This window comes from Myotis yumanensis, unplaced genomic scaffold (genome assembly GCF_028538775.1).
Source record: "Myotis yumanensis isolate MYYU_CA2020_CCGP unplaced genomic scaffold, mMyoYum1.0.hap1 SCAF_1, whole genome shotgun sequence".
Classification (NCBI taxonomy): domain Eukaryota; kingdom Metazoa; phylum Chordata; class Mammalia; order Chiroptera; family Vespertilionidae; genus Myotis; species Myotis yumanensis.
The window spans coordinates 136,392,717-136,404,094 of NW_027223752.1; positions in this window are offsets into that span (position 1 = coordinate 136,392,717).

Sequence of the window (11,378 nt, forward strand, 5' to 3'; positions counted from 1 at the left end):
ATTCATTGGGGTGACATTGGTTAAAATCCTTATTTAGATTTCAAGTGTACATGTCTCTGATACATGATCGCTACATTGCATTGTGTGTCCACCACCTAAAGTCAAATAATCTTCCCTCAGCATATATTTGGTCCCCTTTACCCTTTACTTACCCCCACACCCCTTCCCTCTGGTAAACACCATACTGTTGTCTATGTCTAAGAGTTTTAGTTTTATTTTCCACATATGAATGAGAGCATATGCTTCTTAGCTTTTTCTGTCTGACTTCATTTAGCATATAGTACCCTTGTTGTGACAAATGACAGTACTTCCTCCTTTCTTATGGCTGAGTAGTAGCATCATACACACACACACACACACACACACACATACACACACACACACATACACATGCACATGCACACGCACACCACATCTTCTTTATCCAAACATTTACTGAAGGACACTTTATTTTCATGTTTTGGCCATCAGGAACAATGTTACAATGAACATATATCTTTGCAAATAAATGTTTTTTCAATTTTTCTGGTAGATAACCAAAAGAGGGGTTGTCGGATCATATGGTAATTCTATTCTTGTTTTTGTGAGGTAATTCCATACACTTTTACATATTGGATGTACAGTTTATGTTCCTACCAGCAGTGAATGAAGGTTCCTTTTTCTCCATAACTTCTACAACACTTGTGATTACCATTCTGCTTTGTTCTGTCTTTCTTGTTGGCTTCCTTCAGATGTGTGGTGGTCCCTGGCTCTCTTTTTATATCTAACAAGAGGCCCAGTACACAAAATTCGTGCACTGGGGGCTGGCGGGGGTTGTCCCTGAGCCCGGCTGCACCCTCTCCAATCTGGGACTTCCCCCTCATCACAATCCAGGACTGCTGGCTCCTACCACTCGCCTGCCTGCCTGCCTGCCTGCCTGATTGCCCCTAACCAATTCTGCCTGCCAGCCATATCACGCCCTAACCACTCTCCTGCCAGCCTGATTGCTCCCTAACCACTCCCGTGCCGACCTGATTGATACCTAACTGCTCCCCTTACAGCCGGATGACCCCCAACTGCCCTCCCCTGCTGGCCCAATCGCCCCCAACTGCCCTACAGGCCTGGTCAGCTCTAATTGCCCTCCCCTGCAGGCCTGGTCACCCCTAACACCCTCCCCTGCAGGCTTGGTCACCACTAACTGCCCTCTCCTGCCTGCCTGTTTGCCCCTGCATGCCCACCCTGCCAGCCTGATCGCCTACAACTGCTGTCCCCTGCCAGCCATCTTGTGACTTCCATCTTGTGACCGCCATCTTGTGACATCGTCGAGTGACACTACCTAGGCTTTTATTATATAGGATATGTTAAGATGAGGCAGTAGGCAGGATTTCAACAGGTACTTGATAGTAAGGTTTGACTTGTCACTTAGACTCCTAGGCATGATAATTTTCCTAGCCTTTGCTATTGAACTTAAATCTGAGGAACCCTGGGTTCTCTTTTCTATTCCATTAGTCTATTTGTCTTTTCTTGTCCCAGTACCAGGCAGTTGTGAGAACAATGTCTTGCTGATGTAGCTTCATTTCTGGTATTGTGATCCCTCCAACTTTGTTCTTCTTTCTCATCATTGCTGTGGTTATTCAGGGTCTTTTTTTATTCCATATAAATTTTAAGAATGTATGTTATAGATCTTTGAAATGTGCAAATGGTATTTTAATGGGGATTGCATTGAATCTGTAGATTGCTTTGGGTAGTATGGACATTTTAATGATGTTGATTCTACCAATCCATGCACATAATATGTTCTTCTATTTGTTTAGCTCTTCCTCTATCTCTTTTTTCAATGTCCTATAGTTTTCTGAGTAGAGGTCTTTTACCTCCTTAGTTAAATTTATTCCCAGTTATCTTAATTTTTTTGGTGCACTGATAAATGAGATTTTTTTTTCATTTCTCTTTCTGTGAGTTCATTAACCTATATAATAAGAGAGAAACATGCAAATTAACCATCTCTCTGCTATGCCCAAGCCACACCCACAAGCCAATCCGAGTGACTATGCAAATTATCCAACAAGGATGGCGGTTAATTTGCATATGCAGGTGTCAACTGCCCCAGAAGGCAAAGGTGGCCGCAGCCGCGGGCTCCTGGGACCTTCACCAGCCCCAGGAGGCACGCCAAGCCACACCCATGGGCTCCCTGGACTTTCGCCAACTCTGGGACCATCACCTCTGCTATGTTCACCAGCAAATCAGGATGAGTATGCAAATTAACCCAACAAAGATGGCAGGCCTGTGGGCAGTGTGCATGCGCATAGGCACCGAGCGCCTTCAGGCAGGTGTCTCACCCTGGCCGCTCCGTGCCAGTGTGCAATGCGTGGAGGCATGGAGCGGCCGGCCACAACAGGGCGGGATGCCTGGCTTCCACTCCATCCCAGCCTTTGTGGGTAGGTGAGCAGCGCACGCCAGCGTCCCACCCCGCCCAGACTGCTCTGGGCCTGTGGTCAGTGTGTAAGAAGACTCTCTGGACAGGGGAGGGCGGCCAGTACTCCCCACATGGTGGCAATGGCAGCCGTGAGCGTGCCATCCGGAGCCTGTGGGTCGAGGTGAAATGCCAAGGAGTGGCTGCACAAGTCCCACCTCCTGGCCCAGTAGGTGTGTGATCACAAGGACAGCCACCGTGGAGGGCCAGATTGACGTCCTCCTGGCCACACCCTGGGGGTTTGCATATCTGCAAATCCATAGGCCTCCGGTGTACATATCCTTTCCTCCCTCCCTTGAATGCGAACATCCCCCAAGGTATTTTCACCCTTTTGCACCTGCAACAGTCCTGGAACAAGGTGTCCACAAGTTCCCCCTGCCCCTCCACTGAACTTCCATCAACCCTAGCATGCCTAAGACCCCACAGGATGTGCACTTGTCCCCTCCGACATGCTCACGTCCTTTGGAGAGTGGCTGAGTGTTCTGGGTGCTGAGGGTGGGCGCCTGTGAGATTACAGTGAGAGGGTGGAATGGTGATGCCCTGTTCCCATGGAGGCCAGTGCAGCTTGAAATCACCTCTGTGGTGCTAATGCAGGTGCCTATGTGGGAGCAGGTGCAGACAGACACACCTGGTGGGCACGGGCGACCCTCACTGAGGTGCCTTTGGTCAGCATTCAAGATCAAGAATCCAGAGGAGGCGAAGAGGTTCGTCCTCTCACTGAAACAGTGGGATAGTCGGGGTGATTGCAGAGGAGGAATGTGCACTTTGGGTGCCAGCACCCATGAGCAAAGGCTGGCCTGACTGAGCCTCGCTTGTATGGGCCCTAGCGCACACCTGCCAGGCAGCGGGTGACAGGATGTGCTTTTCCGAGTTAATGAGAGAAAACATTGATTCTCCCGCTCCCCGTGAAGGTGGAAAGTGAAGTGGGGAGACATGCGGAGAGTGAGCGAGGTTCCCTGTTTGGGGGTTCCAAATCCACTGTTGGTTCCTTTCACCGCTGACTAGAGATAGACAGAGTGTCCTCCCAAAATGTATACACACTTTGAATACCTACTAATTCCAATTGTTTTAAGTATGAGAAGAAAGAAACAACAGTGGATTTGTCATCTGTTAAAAGTGTGGGAACAAACAGGCAGTCGGACATTCCCCGAGGTGTCCTGGATTGGAGAAGGTGGGTGCAGGCCATACTGAGGGTCCTCCTTTCCCTCCCTCCCCCCTGCATGAATTTCTGCACCGGGCTACTAGTCTATATATATAAAGAGCCAGGGTCCATAATGTACAAAACAACTGAAGGGACAACCAAACACCACACTTCACACGCAGCAGGCTCTTGTGAGCAGGGACTGGCGAGCGGGCTGAACTACTGACCTCTCAGAAAACGGGAGAGACAAGGCTGATCAGATGCTATAAGTGCTTGTGAGGCCCAGAGAGAGAAGCAGGGTCTGATCCGCTACCTCCGTGGCAGCTGCTGATCAGCTCTTGACTCTCTCTCTCTGGGCTTCACCAGGAGCAGCAGCTCTCTCTCTCTGAGAGGTCAGCAGTTCAGCCTGCTTGCCAGAAGCCTAGGGTGGCTGCTGGTCAACCACACCTCTCTGCTCAGGCCCAGAGATAGGCCCAGAGATGCTGACTGGCATAGAAACTGACCAATCAACCAAATCTGGCTGAACTGCGAGGAGCCAATGGCTGACTAGGAGGCAGAGCTTTTGATGCTGACTGGCATAGAAACTGAACAATCAAAACCTAATCTGGGTGAACTGTGAAGGCAGAACTTAAGGTGGGGGCTGAGGAGAGGTTTTAAGGGCAAAGGTTGTTTGGTGTAAGGTGTAAAGTGTAAGAAAGCGGTTCAATTTTTTAATGATAAGTTTGGCTGTACAGTGCATAGGGCTGGCTCTCAATCAAGATACTGTGATTATGTATTTTTGTCTGCCAAGTGCATCTCCTCCTGCTGAAAAAGGCTTTCCTCCCCCCTTTAAGCAATCCTATCCTATATAATCTATTTATACAAATAAAAGGGTAATATGTTAATTAGACTGAGTTGACCCACCATCTTCTCTACATCCAACTTCCTTTTGGACAAAGTCATGGTGGTAGGGGCCAAGGCAGATGCAGTTAGGGGTATTCAGGCTGGTAGGGGAGGATAGTTGGGGGTGAGATTACGCTGGCAGGGGAGAGCAGTTGGAGGCAATCAGGGAAGCAGGGAGGGCCATTGAGGGCAAGATCAGCCCATCAGGGGAGGGCAGTTGGGGGTGATCGGGTTGGCAGGGGAGGGCAGTTGGGGGTGATCGGGCCAGCAGGCAGAAGCAGTTAGGGGCAATCAGGCAGGCAAGCAGGCGAGTGGTTAGGAGCCAGCAGTCCCAGATTGTGAAAGGGATGTCCAACTGCCTGCTTATGGATTGGGCTTAAACGAGCAGTTTGACAACCCCCAGGGTTTCCAGATTGGAGAGGGTGCAGGCTGGGCTGAGGGACACCACCCCCAGTGCACAAATTTCATGCACCGTGCCTCTAGTGTTGCTATAAAAAAGAAGGAACTTTTACCATTTGCAACAGCACAGATGGAACTGGAGAGCATTCTGCTAAGTGAAATACGCCAGTCGGAGAAAGATAAATATCACATGATCTCACTCATATGTACGATATAATGATGAACATAATTTGATAAACAAGAATAGATCCAGAGACAAATGGCAGTGGGGGGGGGTGGTAAGAAGAGAAACCAAAGGACTTGTATGCATACATATTAGCATAACCAATGGACACAGACACTGGGGCGGTGGGGGCTTGCCCACCCAGAATGGGAATGGCAGGGGCAGTCAATTGGGGAAAAAGTAGACATGTAAAACTTTAGACAATAAAAAACAATAATAATCAGTAAATCTAACGAACCGCTTCCCTGTCTTGAAAAGATTGTAAAAGTCAATCTATTTTACCATTTGTTCTGAATGAGTGAACATACAGTAGGATTTTTGCCTTGTGTATTCTAGTGACCTACTGAAATACCTACAAAGACTACCTTGTCATTAGCATTTAGGCTCTTTGATTCTTTTTTAGTATTTGCATTTTTATCTCTATGGTTTTCTGTGGAGTTTATTGAGTTTATTGAGGTTGTAAGCCAGCAACAGTAAAGTTTTAACCATAAAGAACAATTGTTTTACATATTCAAGCAAGATGAGAGGAACATAATCATCTGGCAGCCAGTATATCCAGGATTTGCTATGAGATTTAATCCTGCCACCATAGTGGGTACTAGATACTTGGTACTGGAAATTTTGAAAAATTGGAAGTAGACCTGGACTGATGGGGAAGTACTCAGTATTGCTTTGATTGGATCTAACAGTACTATACTGTAAAGTGTTGCTTTACTAAATGAACCCCCATAGACCTGTGAGCCCATGTCTGATGAAAACTTTTCAGTGTTTTAGCACTATTTTCAAATAGAACACAATGTACATTTATAATGGAAAAAAAATTAAATAGAGGAAATGGAAGCAAATATCACCCAAAGTTTTACTAACTAGTCTATATTTTGGTGCATTTATTCCTATTCTTTTTACTCCCCCCTATATAGGTTTCTGGTCATAATTGACTTTATTATGGTGTATTATATGCCATATTGCAGCTGTATAGTAGTAAACCTTCCATTTAGTAAAAAAGTATTTAGATGAGTTTTCATATTTTAAGCTGTATTTGTCTGATGAGACCTGAAAAGTAAAGTATATGTTAACTGCATGGCTTAAGAAACATATCAGAGTTTTAGCTATAGTTAAGATATTTCTAGCTTGAAGGAGAATTTATTTCTCCAAATAGTGATTGTTTTCAAATTATGCCATCTGGAGCTTCTGGTTACTGAGTAGTCAGTGGCTTTAAAGGGAAGCATCTGAAACAGGCAAATTGATATTTTATCTATAATGATCTACACTAATAAAAGAGAAACATGGTAATTGGCGTACAACCGCTACCCTTCCCATTGGCTAATTAGATAGATATGCAAATTAACCACCAGCCACGATGGCGGCTAATTTGCATACTGGGGGCGGGCAGACAGTGCCAACCGCCAGCTCCCCTCCATCCAGGGCTGGCGGCAGAAGTCCCTGCCCTCATCCGGGCCTCCCCCAGGGAACCTGGGGCTGGCGGGTGGGACCGAACCCGCTCGGACCTCATCCGGGCCTCCCGCGGGGGACCCGGGGCTGGCAGATGGGACCGCGATGTTCTGCACCTGCTCGGACCTCATCCGGGCCTCCCCCGGGGGACCCGGGGCTGGCGGGTGGGACCGCGGTGTTCTGCACCCGCTCGACCTCATCTGGGCCTCCTGCGGGGGACCCGGGGCTGGCGGGTGGGTCCGAACCCGCTCCACCCTCATCCGGGCCTCCAGCGGGGACCCGGGGCTGGCGGGTGGGTCCGAACCCGCTCCACCCTCATCCGGGCCTCCCGCGGGGGACCTGGGGCTGGCAGGTGGGACCAGGGTGTTCCTCACCTGCTCCGCCCTCATCCGGGCCTCCTGCCGGATCCTGGGGCTGGCGGTGGTGCCGCAGCTATCGGGTACCCACCCGGGTATCCGCTGTGCTACCGGCCAGGCGGCAGCAGTGATCTGCCCGCTGGCGCATCCCATGTGCTACCCAACTGGAGAGGGCAGGTCAGGGGCATGCCTGGCAGCCTCAGTCAGTGCCTCAAGCCCCAGCAGCAGCAGAGGCAGTGGCAATAGCAGTGGCGGCAGTGCCCCCGACCTGCCCCTTCAGGTTTGAGCGGCCCCAAGCGGGCAGTGCTTTCCATCAGCTGATGGTTGGCAAACACTCATGCAGGTGAAATCACCAGCGCCTGCTTTCCCACAGGCCTGAGCCCCTGAGGCCTGTGGGAAAGCAGGCGCCCTGAGCTGGTGATCCCAAAGGCCTGATAGCCGGGCAGTGGAGGCCATGTTGGGACTGGGGAGTGGTGAGCAGGCAGAACATGGCCCTGATTGGGCCAGTCGCTATGATGCCCACTGTAGCAGCACAGTGCCTGATCAGGGGGCCAGCAGCCAACCTTGCAGCCCCTCCCCCCTGCAGGCCTTCCCCTGATCAGACTCTCCCATCCACATGGAGAGCAGGGTGCTCAGAGCCTGGACCCTTCCTGGCAGCCCCGAGTCCCTGGGGTTAAGAATTCTGATGGCCCTGCCCAGAGAGTAGAGGTGCCCGAGGGGCAGGGACAGGGACCACAGGCCTCCAGGGAGCACCGCAGAGTTGGCAATGAGAGGAGAGGGCCTGTGAAGGGTGAGAAGGTGAAGCCAGTGGACATCAGCCCAGAATCCAGCTCTTCCCCTCCAGAGGCAGCAGGACCTAAACCCCAAACCCCAGCCAAAATTGGAAGAGCCTGGGGGAGCTTCAGGAAACTCTACGAAAAGCTGCACATTGAGAATGAGAGATTTCGTGAGGCCCTGACCCAGACCATGCTGCGGCTGGAGCAGCTCAAGGTGGAGCTGGAGTGCACCATGCAGAGGCAAGAGCACTTTGCAGAGAGGCGGGCGAGTGCAGGCGAGATTTGAGTGCAGGGCCCTGGAGTGCAAGGCCGCTGAGCTGGAAGAGGAGCTGAAGGGCCTGTCCAATCTCCGAGCTGACAACCAGCGCCTCAAGGATGAAAATGTGGCCCTGATCTGCATCATCAGCAAATTGTCCAAGTGACCCCGGAGGACTTGCTCCTGCACCTGCATTTATACAGCTGCTTTTGCCACATGCACCCCTTCCCTGTGTGAACATGAGTGATAGGGCTGTCGAGGAGTCTCTGAGAAGCCATAACCTTCCTTGAGATCTCCAGGTTAGGAGGGGAGGACAGAGCCCCCAGGAGCCAAGGGGGCCATCTGAGGCCAGGTAGGGGGACCAAGGCTGCAGGCAGGACCAGAAAGGAACTGGGGACCAGGAAGTGCCAAGACCAGTAGCCAGGACCAGAGTGGTCACCCAGAGGTCCCCTCTCACGTGTGCTGCCACCAGTCACCCCTCCTGGCCCTGAGCAGGGATCCTAGAATGTGCCAAGCATCCCGCCGGCCTGGGCCAGGTGAGCATGTATATAGGGTCTGTGTGCAATAGGGAGGGATGTCTTCTATTTTTTGCTGCCCCCTCCCCATCGCTCTCCTGGGCAGGGGAAGAAGGTCTTTTTCAGACATAGCATAGGCACCACAAATTAAAATTGTGGGGTTGCCAAAAAAAAAAAAGAGCAGGCCGGCTGGCCAAATACCCCCTCTCTTCCAACCCCCGCAACCCCCCCCGCCAGCCACATTCTTGACCAACCTGCCCCACCACAATAGGCCCACAGCCCCTCCCCGTGGCTATCTGCCCCTGATTGCACCCCCCCACCTCAAGAGGGGGCAGGGCTGGCCAGCCAATCTCCTGCAGCCTCTCCCCTTGCCCAGCCCCACCCCAGATTGCCCCCCTACCCCCACCGCAATCAGGGGCAGGGCTGGCTGCCCAACCACCCATGGCTCTTCCCCCAGGCCACTGGCCCTGATTGCCACCCCCCAACCCATTTGGGGGGGTGGTTGCCCAACCCACCAACCACAGCCCCTCCCCATGGCCAGCCCCACCCCCAATCGGCCCCCCAACCCCAATCAGGCTGGTGAGGGAGGGGCAGTTGGGAGCAATCAGGCTGGTGGCAGGGGGTAGTTGGGGGCAAACAGGCTGGCAGGGGAGGCAGTTGGGGGTGATCAGGCCAGCAGTTGGGGGTGATCAGGCTGGCAAACAGAGTGGTTAGGGGCAATTAGGCAGGCACGCAGGCAGGTAAGTGGTTAAGAGCCAGTGGTCCTGAGTTGTGAGACGGATGTCCGGCTGCTGGTAAAGGATCGGGCCTAAACAGGCAGTCTGACATCCCCTAAGGAGTCCCAGATTGGAGAGGGTGCAGGCCAGGCTGAGGGGCCCCCTCCCCCCAGTGCACGAATTTCGTGCACCGGGCCTCTAGTAAAAGTATAATATACTAATTTGACCCCACATCCTCCCAGACAACCAACTTCCAGATGAAGCCAGGGCTGCGAGGGAAGCCTAGGACCCAGGTGCCAGAGGGAAGCTGGTGCTGGCAGCCAGGGAAAGGAAGGCCTACTCCTGCATGAATTTTCTGTATCTGGCCTCTAGTATAATATAAAGATATTTCTGATTCTTGGATACTGGCAGTTTTTAAATGCTCTGTATTTTAAAAGATATCAACCGGATAATCTCCCTTCCTATCTTTTGTGTATATGAGGGGCACACTGGTGGGAAAGTATGACAGCATGATCAAAGATCAAAGCTATTTTACAGGAATATGAGGAAGGAAGGCTTATCTGAATTAGTTTATAATAACACAAGAAAACTGATACAGTAGGCAGTGAGGCAGACACGAACAGAGTAGGAACGATAGGCCAAGTATGTCACCAAAGTAGAAAGCTGTTGGTGCCTAGCAATGGGCAAAACTGGGAAACCAAGTATTGTAGGGTGGGACCTCACCCAAGGGTGACCTTTCCTCCCTTAGCTTATCACGGGTCATGCAGTTTACAACCCCTGAACTTTCATATCGCTGGTCCCCTCACCTTTCCTCCCCCAGCATATGGACACCCTTGAAGAGAAACAAAGGGCCCAGAGAATAGCCTCATACAACTTCCATGCATGCCCTTGCATCCTGACTCCCATAGCATTAAGCCCTGAGGACAAAAGAGGTTCTGGTCTGATTCTAAAAATCTTAGTAACAAAGCCTCCAGTCTGCTGAGCTTAGAGACAGAGTTTTGGTCAAAGTAGAAGTAGTATCTAGACCTCAGTTGGTTTCAGGTTCAGGCCCAGCTTAGGTCCCCTAAGACCGTCCCTAAAATGTCTGCCTTTAGATAAAAGCCCTTAAGATGAAGGACCCAGCACCTGTGCTCTCTCTCCCTTGAGCATGCCTGTAGTTTTCCCCGCCCTCTTCTCAGGTGCTCTCACTCTGGAGCATGCCCATGCCTTCCCCGTCTTGTTCCCCCGGGCGTGTATATTCTTCCTTCCTTTCTTCTAAGTTCCAGGGGCCCTTCTTCTGCCTCTGTAACTTGTGTGTTGAGCCCACGCAGCAACACTGGCTCACTTCTACCTCTGTGACTTTCTAAATATACTTTCTCTTATAATTTAAGTTCTTGGTTCTAAATTCTTAATCAGCCAAACTCAACAACAAAAGTCAAACATCTGGTGCCATTTTGCCACTAACAAAATGAAGCTTATTAAAATGTTGGTATTCTGTCATATTAAAGAATACTACTATTACTTTCAACTACTTACAGTGACTAGAATTGGGTTTTGGTTTTACTCTAAGAGGATTTTTGTAACATCGTTTGGGCTATTTCCGTATTTGATTATTGCTGTATTGTTGGGCTCTTAAATCAATGGGTACTTCTAAAAGACATGAATATTTCTAGTGTTTTAAAGATAATTTATTCTCTAGCATATCTCAAAAAATCATTGTCATATGTCTGACACCACTGCAGGTAAATTCTAATTTGTATCAGTAGGAGGATTTGCCTTCCAGTTGCAATTGATTTTAGACAATTGGTCAAACACTTGTGGCACGCCTAATTTGCCCCAGATTCTGTGCTGAGAAGGTTGGAGGTATAAGAGGAGTGAAAGTTCTGTCTTCCCTAGAGAAGCTCACTTTTTATGAGAGGGATGCCCTGGAAGCAGTTGATACCATGTAACAAGTAGTAACTCAGGTGTGTGAGTGCAGAGAAAGGGACAGTTGTTTCGTGTGGCTGCTGGCAGAGGTGTCCTGGAGGTAGATGGGAAGTGGGGTTAACCTTACTGAGAAACAGTGGAAGAAAAGGCCTTGTAGTCAGAGAGAGCATCTGAGTGAGGCAGGGTCCTGATAAGTATCATGTAGCTTAGGGAATCTATATATATAAAAGCCTAACCAACCGAACAACCAGTAGCTATGATGCATACTGACCACCAGGGGACAGACACTCAATGCAGGAGCTGCCCCC